We start from the raw sequence: 12953 nt of genomic DNA on the forward strand, positions 1-12953 counted from the left end.
CGAAAATGCTTAGTTTCCAGAGCAGCTAGTTTCTATAAATATAAAGCAAGAAAGCGTCCACTTTATTACTTAGCGTAAAATGTGTAGCTGTAATTATTCAGAAAGACGAACACTGTTTAAGATAATTCATCTCACGTAGCGTTTTATCTTAGTGACAAATTGCAGCCAACGTGCCGCAATAATTCAGGTATTTTAATGAAGCACCCGAACTTAGAGGCAGATAACGATATAACATCTTGAGACAATGGTAATTTCCTTCCGAATTCTTAACAGAATTAGACAATAACTTTTTGTGACCTTTTTCTGATGTTATAGAAACGTATAATTTAACTTGTTAAGTGTAGATCCGAAAGGTACAAAAGTAGCTTAACTTGGAGACAGTTAAGGGATACAATACCAATTATTTTAGATTAAAATCATTAGCTTTAAAACAAGTTGGGGCTTTAAAAAGAAAAAAAAATCTGTGGGTTTTGCGAATAAAATACGAACTTTTGCAAAACCATTCCTAAGTTTGTCCAATTTTTTTTAACCGATTTAATAACAATCGGAACTGGACCGATTAACTTATAATTAAATTAATTTAAGGTTATTTACGCGAATAAAGAATGCTGTGACCATAGATCAAGTAAAAAATATAGATAACGCACTTAGAACAAAAAAGTGAAGCCACTTTTTTAAATATGTGTGAGTGAGTGAAGTGTTGACACTTTTTAAAAAAAGTCCCTGAAAATTTTATTAAGTGGGATTAAACACAATTAATTTAATATAGATAAAATGGGTATGCGAAAATAAAAATATGTTTATAGTTTTAAATATATTTACTCCTTTTTTCGCTTCAAATGGTTAGATAAATCTATTGCAGTCATGTTTTGATTTAATGAATTATATAAATCTGTGGTAAAGCTTTAGATTAGGTAAAACCGAATTTCGGGACCGTGGGGGGAAGGGGTGGGGAGAGGGTGGGGAACGCTACCCCTGGTACCACTGTCACACCTCAGAACCCCATGGTTATGGAGATATCCATGGTTAAAGTTTTGAGGTTAGAAGAAGAATTTCGAAAGTTAGAGGAACGCTTGGTTCCGGCGCTGCGGGAAGTGCAGCCCTTCCGCCCTTGCGTGCAAAGCACGGCGGGCGGGGGCTGTCCTCCCTCCGCGCCTCCGCGGCACAAAAAAAACACTCTAGGGGTAGGACAGACCAAGACCACGTGGACAGTGGTGTGCTCCGATTCGGTTTTGGGTATTTTTCGAAATTTTAAACCTATATTCTAGCACGCAATGTTACTAATTTTATTAGAATATTATGTCTGACGCGTTATTTTGTTTAAAAGTGTCGATTTGTCACACAATGCAAACAGTACGAGCTCAAAGGTATTATAATAGCTTTAAATTCTTGCACTTGGCCGTTTTTTTTAGTTTCGTTTGATATTGATTTAAACAAATTTTCACATGCACAAATAAATGTCCCCCCTCTCTTCCCGTGGGTGTCGCAAGAGGCGACCAAGGGATAACACAATTCCGCTACCACCTTGGAACTTAAAAAGCCGACCGGTGGCGGGATAACCATCCAACTGCTGGCTTTGAAATACACAGGCCGAAGACGGGCAGCAGCGTCTTCGGTGCGACAAAGCCAGTACTGCGGTCACCAACCCGCCTGCCCAGCGTGGTAACTATGGACAAAACACATGAGTTTACGTTATTTTTGGCGTAAACTTGTGGAGACCTATGTCCAGCAGTGGACTGTATAGGCTGTAATGATGTTGATGATAAATAAAATATATGGCCATAACTTTGATCTCGGCTCAATTCGTAGGAATATAAACAATATATATATATATATATATATATATATATATATATATATATATATATATATTACAATTAAATCACAAGTTGTGTCTCAAAACGGCCGTAATCGCCCTGCTATTTTATCATGATAATACAACTCATACGTTGCAATTACGATCGCCATTTAGACCGACACTTAGCCATTCTTGAGAAGTACTTACAAAAGTAAAAATAAAAAATATTTCCTGACTCAAAGATCCTTCGCATAACATTTTATCTCAGTATGACCGGATTTCTTATAAAATGGGCAGGCGTCATTGTTTATTTTTATTGGTGGTGAGGTGTTGGGTACATTGGGGTTTTTGACTTGTTATTGCAATTACGAGCGAGATATTCTTGTTGTTTAAAAATAAAACATTTATGTCCGTTTTTTTTTAAATTAAATTTTTTTAGTAGACGACATTTTTTAGGGATTGCTGATAATGTGACTGCGTAAGAAAAATAAAACAAACTCAGTTTGTACAATGCTTAGTGTCCAAAGACTACAGATATTGAAAACAGTGAAACCATCAATCACTGTTGAAAGCTTTAGAGTATAATATATAATTTTACATACATCTGGTATTTATCGAAGTTGGTAATCATTACTTTCTATATATATGTAAAATCGTTAGGTCTTCGACTCATCATGAAATCTAAAAACCGCTGGACGCATAAAGACGAAATTTGGCAGGGAGTTTATTTATAGTTAGTAGACGTCAATTATTATTTATTACGTCTACTAGGAACAAATGTCGCAACGTGAGGCCACATTAAGGAAGTAAAAAGCCACATAAGAGTTCCCGAAGGATTTTATAAAAGTCCTTAATTTTTCTATACCGACTTCGTCCTAAGTCGAGGTACGATTTCGTCCTAGCACCCTCAGAACAAATGGACATCCCGAGCCTTCCTAAAGGGCTCCCCTTTTTTCACGGCTGAGTTAGTAAGGAATAAGTTTTAGAAGCATGAAATTGTATGTTCAGGCATTTTATTGCATCTATTATATATTTATATATATATATATATAGGCTTGAGAAGACCTAAGGGAAGACTGTTTTTCGTAAGACTGTTCCATGACGGAAGAATAAGGTCTGCGAGCAGTTTGGTTGGTCTATGGTATGGTATATATGGTAGTCTATTGAATATGGTTTACAAGTTTGTAATGTACCTAAAGTTTAAATGTTGAAATTTTTTAATTGATTGATGCTTTTGCTACATTAAATTTTTAGGTCTTTTATTTGAGAATGTATTTATTTTATTTTTGACTTTCGTTAAGTAAGCTTATAGTGAAATAAATATTTTGATTTTATTTAATTTCAATATTGTAATGTATTGATTTTGCCCACATTATCAATTTCTACACGAGCAAAGCCGCAGGCAACTGCTAGTATTAAATAAAATATTCCCATAACGTTGATTGTGCGTATCTACGCTGTTACGTACCTACGTGTAGATATTTATTCATTTGTTTATTTTATATATTAATACGATATTGAAGCAAAAACTTTGTACCCCTTTTCACGAAAATTGCTCGGACGAAGGAGTATGACATTTTGTACACTTATAGTTTATATAGAGAAGGAGTGTAGAATGCTATTTTTTTTTAATTATGCATAAAAACATATTAAATCAATAACAAAAACATTACACACATTACTATGTATTTGACACACACACGCATATTATACTCTCTTGTTGATTGTCAGTCAGTAGTCCAATTGAAATTATAAAAGGTTCTTTTTTTCACTATCCCGAGTAGAATTTTTTTTTGTCTTCCTTAGAAGGACCGGACCAGGCATGCCTGATCAGGACTAGATAAGGCATGTAACGCAGATGATTTATCTGGACCTGATCAGGATGAGATGAGATTTTCTGATCTGGACCCGATCAGGAAATCTTATCTCATCCTGATCAACCGGTTCGGTCCGGTCCTTTTAAAAAAACACGAATTGTTGAAAAAATTGTTTAATAAAAAAAAAGCGAATAATGTTTTTACTTTAAATATTAATTGTTTTTATTTATTTTTATATTATTAATTAATTATTATTAATTTTATTTATTAACTTCTAATAATTACCTGCTAATTAACTACTTCCTACTATTTACCACTACTCCACTGTGTAGAAATTGACTCCCTGCTAGACTGACCTGATAACTGTATATATACTAAGTGCGCTTAAAAACATTAATAGCGCGATTCAGGCTCAGTTAGCGTCATTTCTTTTAGGCTATCCTGATTTGGACCGGACCAGGTCCTGATTCAGTATGCCTTACAATACTCGATTATATTTTACATCAGGCTATTCTGATCTGGACCGGAACGGGTCCTGATCCAGTATGCCTTACCATACTTGTTTATATTTTACATCATGCTGTCCTTATCTGGACCGGACCGGGTCCTGATCCAGTATGCCTTACCATACTTGATTATATCTTACATCAGGCTATCCTTGTGTGGACCAGACCTGGTCCTGATAGAGCTTGCCGGATCTGCCATGTCTCTTTCTATCCTGATCCGGTCCAGATACATGATCTGGTTGAGCCTGACCTTTTTTCTAGTCGGGATTTTTTGGTTTACTTTAATAAGCGTTTATGTATAAAGTTTACCTAAATAAACAATTCTAAAAGGCAAATTTAATCTTTAATTAAACATACTATTTTAGAATATGATTACATTTAAATAAATAAAAAATAAATAAAATATTTCAACATTTATTAAAAGTATCTGTCTCTTAGACGCAAAACGAAGATTACGTCGAAATAACTTCGCGCTTCAAATTATTCGCTTCTGAATTCTATTCCTCGAATGATTTATATTTGTCTCGACAGCTGCGAGGATTGTAAACTGTTTGTTTATCGTTTTACGGTTTACGAGGTAATTTCTGCCTGAGACACTGATTTGTTTCAACAAAAAATACTTTATTTTTTTAACATTATTTTTAAAAATGAGTTACGTAAGAGAGAGAGTAATTCTTTCTTAATTTATAGTAATTTGAATGTGTGTGAATAAAATTAGAGCGAATCTCGCCTTTAAACTGTGTTGAAATTTTGGCGAATTTGTAGATTCACTGAATTTGTTACTTTTTTGAATACTTGAATAAAAAATAGTATTTTAAAACCAGTTTGACTTTTAGTAATAATACATTACCTAACTTTCATAACTAACCTTAAGCTTAAACTAATTTAGTTAGGGTTGCTGTTTGTATGACCTCTTTAATGTAAATAGTCTCATATAAAGCTTTTGTTTTCCAATGTGTTCCACAAAAGTAAGTTACTAAATATGTTTACGTAAAGCCAGTTAGTACTAACTTTCTCGCTAACTACAAACTTGACATCTACGCACTTACTACTTTTGTGTTTGCGCTTGCTACGCAAGTTTATGCTGGTTTCGGTAGGATTTTTTTTAACGGTTGAAAGAATTTTTTTCCGCCAAGAAATCCTTTCAGAGAAATATTTGACAAAAAATTCTTTCATACTACGAATAAATGATTTATTTAAAATTTATTTTGAGCTTAAATTCTAAGTAAAATGTGATAAATAAGATGATGAGCAGTTTCCTATTCGAAGGATTTTGATATTAAAATATGGTTCTAATAAATATTTAATGCAATTTTACGCTAACAGCGAAAATAATTCATTGTTTCTGCTTAAATTTAGACGGGTAGCACAATATTAAGTGAGGCTGTTACTTTATTTTTGTTTATAAATATTCGCCAATTGTCTTAAGCGAAAAATATAGTTTAATTAATTGTTTTATATTTTTAAAATACATTACGTTCGTCTGTGTCTAAGGTAAGTAAGTTAATCATCACTTCAGTCTATCGCAGTTCACTGTTGGATATAGGCCTCCACAAGTTCGTGCCGAAAATAGCGTGAACTCGTGTGTATAGCCCATAGTCACCACGCTGGGCTGGCGTATTAGTGACCGCATGGCTGGCTTCTGTCTGAAGACGCTGCTGCCCGTCTTCGGCCTGTGTATTTCAAAGCCAGCAGTTGGATGGTTATCTCGCCATCGGTCGGCTTTATAAGTTCCAGGGTGGTATTGGAACTGTGTTATCCCTTAGTCGCCTCTTACGATACCCACGGGAAGTGAGGGGGTGGCTATATTCTTTACTGCATAGCCACAGTGTAACTTAATGATTGTGTATTATTTTTTATATTATAATTAATATTAATAACACATACAATACTTTGAAAATCACATTCACAAACTCCGGAGCAGAAAGCAGGATTACTCGTTGGTAAGTCTATTCAATATTTATATAACAATATTAAAAACGTCATTTGTTCCAAAGGTTTTACGATTAATTAGACACACGAGAGTACAAAGCAAACAAGTTTAAATATAATTTGTTTTCATCATACTAAATTCTAATACAAATTCACTTCATTTCAAATATAGGTAGGTACACAAAGATAAAGTAATCAAGAAATTTGTTCAAAACTTTCATATGTTGTTTGTTATTATATTTTAATTATTCTCATTAAAACGAAAGCTCAAACTTAAAGAACGTTCTATTTTGTTAATGATTGAGCCAAATTATTTCTATTGTTTACTAAGTGCCTGCGACTTTGTCCGCGTTTTGGGTACATGTTCAACGTGATTCTGTTAAATGACACAACTTTTTTAATTATGAACCGATTGACATGCAACAAACACCAAATGTAAAGTAAAGCTTACCACAATATAATAGTGAAAACGCACAGACACTCAGACAAACAGATAAAAGTTCTTACAATCATTGCGTTAATAAAGTTGGCACTAATATTTTTTCTCATATATCTTCCATATACTGAGAGCGATCCGTTACATTTTTATTATATGTATTGATCAAATGTTAACTAATGACTAAAATTAAAATAATCAAAAACAACAAGAGAATTGTATTCTTTCTATTTTATAAAATGGTATTATGTTCATGTATTATTATGATATTATCGTTAAACGTAAGATGATATAACCGACTTCATTATTAGAGTGAAGACACGCTTACATCGATCCTGTAAGAGACTGTCTTTTTAACCGACTTCAAAAAAAGGAGGAGGTTACTCAATTCGACCGTATATATACGGTCCAATTGATACGGGTGCCAAGTAAATACAATACAAATACAACCTGGCTACAATAACAAATACAAACAACATACACACAACAAACAAGTACAAAAAATATTATTAGATATGTCAAAACAATAACAGAATAATAACAGTATTCAACCTAATAGTCAATGAAACAAATTATGAAAGAAAACTGAGTACAACTTACGAGTAGATACTAGAGTAGTTATTGTTTTACTTGGCACCGACTTCAAAATTATAAAATATTTATTTAATCATTTCTGAATAACTAAATCAAAATACGAATTACTTTGTACTAAGTAAATTTATTTTTCACTTTTTAGTTTCCTGTTTGAAGTCGGTTTTTTTTTTTGTTAAAAATTATAAGTTTTCAATTAAAAGCTTACTTGTCTCTTAACATGTTCTAACGACTAGCATGCCGAATAAAACGGGTGCATTACGTTGATTTAAGATAGAGTTTTGTATAGAAAGATGTTAAAATTCTTTTAATTGCAATAAAATAGCTAGTTTATTTCATTACCTTCATTTTTATTTTTGTTCTTGGTATTGGAAATCTTAAGTACGTACCTCTAGACCAGGTAACCCTAATATTATTATAGTGAGTATTCATCGCTCTTTTAGCGATAAGACCGCCTTTGTACATCTTCCTCTAATTATACTACTTTTGTTTGTATATTTTAATGGTGTGCAATAAAGAATATTATTATTATTATTATTATTATTATTATCACTTCAGCCTATCGTAGTCCAGTGCGCGCTAAAACTTGGCGTGAATTCATGTGTGTTGCCCTTAGTTACCACGCTGGGCAGACGGGTTGGTGACCGCAGGGCTGGCTTTGTCGTACCTAAGACGCTGCTGCCCGTCTTTGGCCTGTATATTTCAAAGCCAGCAGTTGGATGGTTATCCCGCCATTGGTCGGCTTTATAAGTTCCATGGTGGTAGTGGAAATGTATTATCCCTTAGTCGCCTCATACGACACCCACGGGAAGAGAGGGGGTGGCTATATTCTTTAATGCCGTAGCCACACAGCTAAGTGAGTGATTCACTCAGTACTTATTAAGTATTTGATGAAAATCTAAATTGAGTTTCAATAGACTTACTGAAATGTCCTTTTACAGTTTCACTTATGTCGTGTTTCGGAACATGCTAGAATGATTGAGGCTTATAGTCACTTCTTCTATTGTTATCTACTCGGAATTTATTATTAACTTATGATTTAGCCACCGAATTCAATGAAGACTTCTATGAAGTTCTATGAAGTTCTTCTTGAATAATTGATGGTTACCTAATCGGTATGCAGATTATGCTGAGAAGTACCAAGTATATCACTATTATAAAACAGCGCCACTAAACGTCTACACCTTTGTACGGACTAATATGGTCTAGCTTCTATTTAATAGCTAAACCGTAACTATTACATTATTTATAACATTTGTGGGTTTGTAATTTACCTTTGGTGTACTACTTTGATAATTTCAAATTATTAAATTGAAGTTAACAGAAATTAATTTCAGTAATACTGAATATTAAGTATTTGTCATGATGGCTTATTATTATTGGTAATATCGTTTGAGCGGACGTCATTATACGAACGTGTTATGTAATGTAAATAGGTCGTTTTACAACGAAACACAAAATTACGGCTTTCATCTGTAAATGAGTGTCAATTGTACTATTGTTCTTATATTTTGGTGGATGGTTTGTTAAATTGTTGTAACTACAACATTGTTGTTTTGTGTAATGTGTATTTATTACAGTGAGGTAGAAAGTTAAGAATGTTTGAAGAGAAGCAATGTCAGATACTTTTGATTGACTTCAAAAAAAGAGGGTGGGTAACTAAGGTGACACAGCGGGAGATATCCTGCTCAAAATCTGAAGCAACCCGACTGGGGAAGTACCAAGACGTTACAGACGATCACACCTAAATAATACTGCTTTCAAGAAGTGTTGTTGTTGTGAGTAAGATGACTAAGGCTCCTTGGGGGCAATTGGTGATAGGGTCGGCAACGCATTTGCGATGCTCCTGGTGTTGCTGGCGTCTACAAGCTACGGTAATCGCTTACCATCAGGTGAGCCATACGCTTGTTTATTGTATAAAAAAGCGTGTGTGGAAGCACTGATTTTGATGATCCAATATTATTCAAAATCTGGTGCTTGCAATGTTGCCCTATTTAAATTTCAACGAGATCTAACGAGTCATTTTTGAGTTATCCCTAATATTGCGTATATGCGGTCTCATTTTATTATTTATTAATGTCAATTTAAGTCGGTAATATTAAAATATAAATAAAAAATAATTTTTAACAAAAAAAAAACCGACTTCAAAAAGGAAACTAAAAAGTGAAAAATAAATTTAATTAGTACAAAGTAATTCGTATTTTGATTTAGTTAATCAGAAATGATTAAATAAATATTTTATAATTTTGAAGTCGGTGCCAAGTAAAACAATAACTACTCTAGTATCTACTCATAAGTTGTATTCAGTTTTCTTTCATAATTTGTTTCATTGACTATTAGGTTGAATATTGTTATTATTCTGTTATTGTTTTGACATATCTAATAATATTTTTTGTACTTGTTTGTTGTGTGTGTGTTGTTTGTATTTGTTTTTGTAGCCAGGTTGTTGTAGTATTTACTTGGCACCAACTTCAAAATTATAAAATATTTATTTAATCATTTCTGATTAACTAAATCAAAATACGAATTACTTTGTACTAATTAAATTTATTTTTCACTTTTTAGTTTCCTTTTTGAAGTCGGTTTTTTTTTTGTTAAAAATTATTTTATTTTACAATTTTTAGTGATGGGTAGACCTAATAAGGATGCTTTTTCTCTTATGTTGGGGATTCGGAAACATACACAATACACAAGCACAAACACCCAGATCATGACAAACATCTATATGGCCAATACAAAAGTCTGTCGTGCGCGGGGATTGAACCCACTAACGCCAGCGCAACAGCCGGTGCTGTGACCGCTGCGCTAACGCGTCGACATACTATGAGTAAAGTTCGCTATCAGGTGTACGTAATAACAACCGGGACTGACAGCCTAGAGTGTTCTCCGAGGCTAGGTTGGGGGAACCACAAGGATTAACAACTAGACCGAAAATAAATATTTGAATAAACATAAATATCCACTCCGAGCTGGAATAGAACCCGCGACCGTCGGTGTTTAGGCGCCGCCGACACGGCACATGCACCATTATATCAAAGCGGTCGTCAAACATCAAAAGGTAACTGCTGTAAATTGTTGAGAAATTCCCTCGAGTGTTTATGGGCTCCATCATCAAACCTGGTCCTGCGACACAGACGATCACACAGCAGGTAATTGCTATAAATCGTTGAAAAGTTCCCTCGACTATCTTTCGTCTCCATCATCAGACTTTAATGGCACTTGTAACTCATATAGGTGCAAAGTTCTCATCAATAGAAACAAATTAAGTTCAAACAGCAGGTAATTGCTATAAGTCGTTGAAGAGTACCCTCGACTATCTTTCGTCTCCATCATCAGACTGAAATGGCACTTATAACTCATATATATGCAAAGTTCTCATCAATAGAAACGAATTAAGGTCAAACAGCTGGTAATTGCTGTAAATCGTTAAAGAGTTCCCTCGACTAACTTTTGTCTCCATCATCAGACTGTAATGGCACTTGTAACTCATATAGGTGCAAAGTTCTCATCAATAGAAACGAATTAAGTTCAAACAGCGGGTAATTGCTATAAATTGTTAAAGAGTTCCCTCGACTATCTTTCTTCTCCATCATCAGATCGACTCCAGACCTTTATTAAATAGTAGTGCTTTATAGTAATTAATGAAAACATGATGAAATTTACTAGTCACCCTTACGATTTTTGAAAGTTTCCCTCGATTTCTCTGGGATCCCATCATCAGATCCTGGTTTCCTTATCATGGTACCAAACTATGAATATCTCCTTTCCAACAAAAAAAGAATTATCAAAATCGGTTCATAAACGAAGAAGTTATCTCCGAACATACATAAAAAAAAAAAAAAATATATATACGGTCGAATTGAGTAACCTCCTCCTTTTTTTTGAAGTCGGTTAAAAATATAAATTCGATCAGCTTATGAAATATTACTTCAAATTCCTTTGCCTCAACTAACCCAAAATCCGAACGCGATTTTTAAATCTTAAGTTTTTTACAGTCTCTGTTTCTAAGTAAATATAATTTACTAACTTTTGCCTTGATCTTCGCTTATGTGAATTAAACGATTTAATCGTTCCACTTCTCCATTATGAAATATAGTCTATGACACTCTGTAATAAAGTAGCATTCTGTTGGTGGAAGAATTTTCAAAATCAGTTCAGTAGCTTATCACTTTATCAATTACTAACAAATAAAAAGCAAAATGTCCTCTTCATGATATTATCTTGATAATTATCTTATAGATATAGCAATAAAATGTCTTTGCGTTTTCACGTGTAAAGTTCTACCTTAAACATAACATCCGCAACGTAAAATTAGAACACTTCTTAAGTCATATAAGACCTACATACATTTCGTTATTCAGATAGCAAAATGTAGGTCTTATTAATTTAATATTCTCAATTTTTTAATTTGGTTTGACTTGCCAGATTGAAAAATTTCGATACATATGTCCTACATATGTATCGAAATTTTTCAATATTGATATATTTCATATTATTCACATTATGACATTTTTAGAGTTAGTAACATTTTAGTCCCCTTCCAACTTTAATGCATTTTTCAGCTTGAAGTCAATTTTTACAAAACTCAAATGAAAAATGTCTATAGTAATTAGTACTATGACTAACGATTTAAAAAAAATAGTTAGTAAAATTGTTCACATTCACATTGTAAGTAATTTAATCAGTAATTTATTGTTATTTAGTAAAACTTGGTTAAATATGACAAGTTGACTGATGCGATTTGAACACACGATGAGCTTTCATTTGAGAAATAACTTCAATTGCGTATACATTGAAATAATGTGGGTTAAAATTTGATGTGAATCAAAATAAACATACAATTGAAATTAATTTTCTAAACTAAGGTAGTCAAATAAAATCATACAAAAAAGCAAAAGTAATAAATGAAAAAGCGTACCAAAATAACCTTTAATTTAAGATTTTTTTTTATACAGAAGTTACGACGTAAAATATAAAAGCACAATAAATATTTGTACAAATAAAACAATGAAACCAATATAGAGTCAATAAATAAGCTAAAATTTGTAATACTTCGAATCGAGGACCGTGAGATATAAACAGACGGGCTTATATCTGATCTTGTGGTATTTATTCTGGTCGGTCGGGGTGCAACGATTGGTTCACGTGACGTGACTGTTAATGTAAGGATTGCCGATGTTGCTGGAATAGCCGAACATACAGAGAGATAAGAATACTGTAAAAGTAGTTCGACTTACACAATGAATATATTTATGAATTATTTATTATATGTCTAGATATTATTAAGTTGTACAAAAAACAATAAATATTAATTTTAAACACATTTTTTTTAAATAGTGAAGTTAGCTACTCAAAATAAAATTAGATAAATGGTTGTGACGATATGAAAATTACGATACTATGCCTACGCTACTTTCATGAGATACTTAGAATAACATTTTAAGGCTTTCTTTCTTGACGTTTTTGCTAAAAAAGCTTTGGTATCCTCTAATTAGTCAGAAATTGAGTACACAGTGTGTGGAAAAGATTAATATTGATATGATACAAAGAATAATGTATTTAGTTCCTTCATCTATAATAGATGGCGTTGTGAGTCCGAGGCAAAGACTAATGTATTTAGTTCCTTTATTTACTTATAGATGGCGGTGTGTCGTTTGTTAAATCGCGCTGTCAAGATTATTCTGATTGTATTTTTTTTAGTAATATTAAATACGAGATTAAATATCTGAGTTTAAGTTTAAATATACGACTTATACGAGTATTGAATACGAGTTAAGTAAACGTGTGTGTGTTTCATGTTTAGGCTATAAAACCATAAAAAAAAAAAAACAAAAAAATCTGAACTAACACTGAACTACATCGGACACACAACT

General features: G+C 32.9%; 1 long non-coding RNA gene across 1 annotated transcript; it reads left to right on the plus strand.

Moving 5' to 3' along the window:
• The first annotated feature begins 5699 nt into the window (after positions 1-5699).
• LOC123659176 lies at positions 5700-11733 on the plus strand. The gene is made up of 3 exons (XR_006743991.1): positions 5700-5823; positions 8849-8852; positions 11723-11733. It is a non-coding gene; the product is annotated as an uncharacterized LOC123659176 (long non-coding RNA).
• Positions 11734-12953: the final 1220 nt, after the last annotated feature.

This window comes from Melitaea cinxia, chromosome 13 (genome assembly GCF_905220565.1).
Source record: "Melitaea cinxia chromosome 13, ilMelCinx1.1, whole genome shotgun sequence".
Taxonomy (NCBI): Eukaryota; Metazoa; Arthropoda; class Insecta; order Lepidoptera; family Nymphalidae; genus Melitaea; species Melitaea cinxia.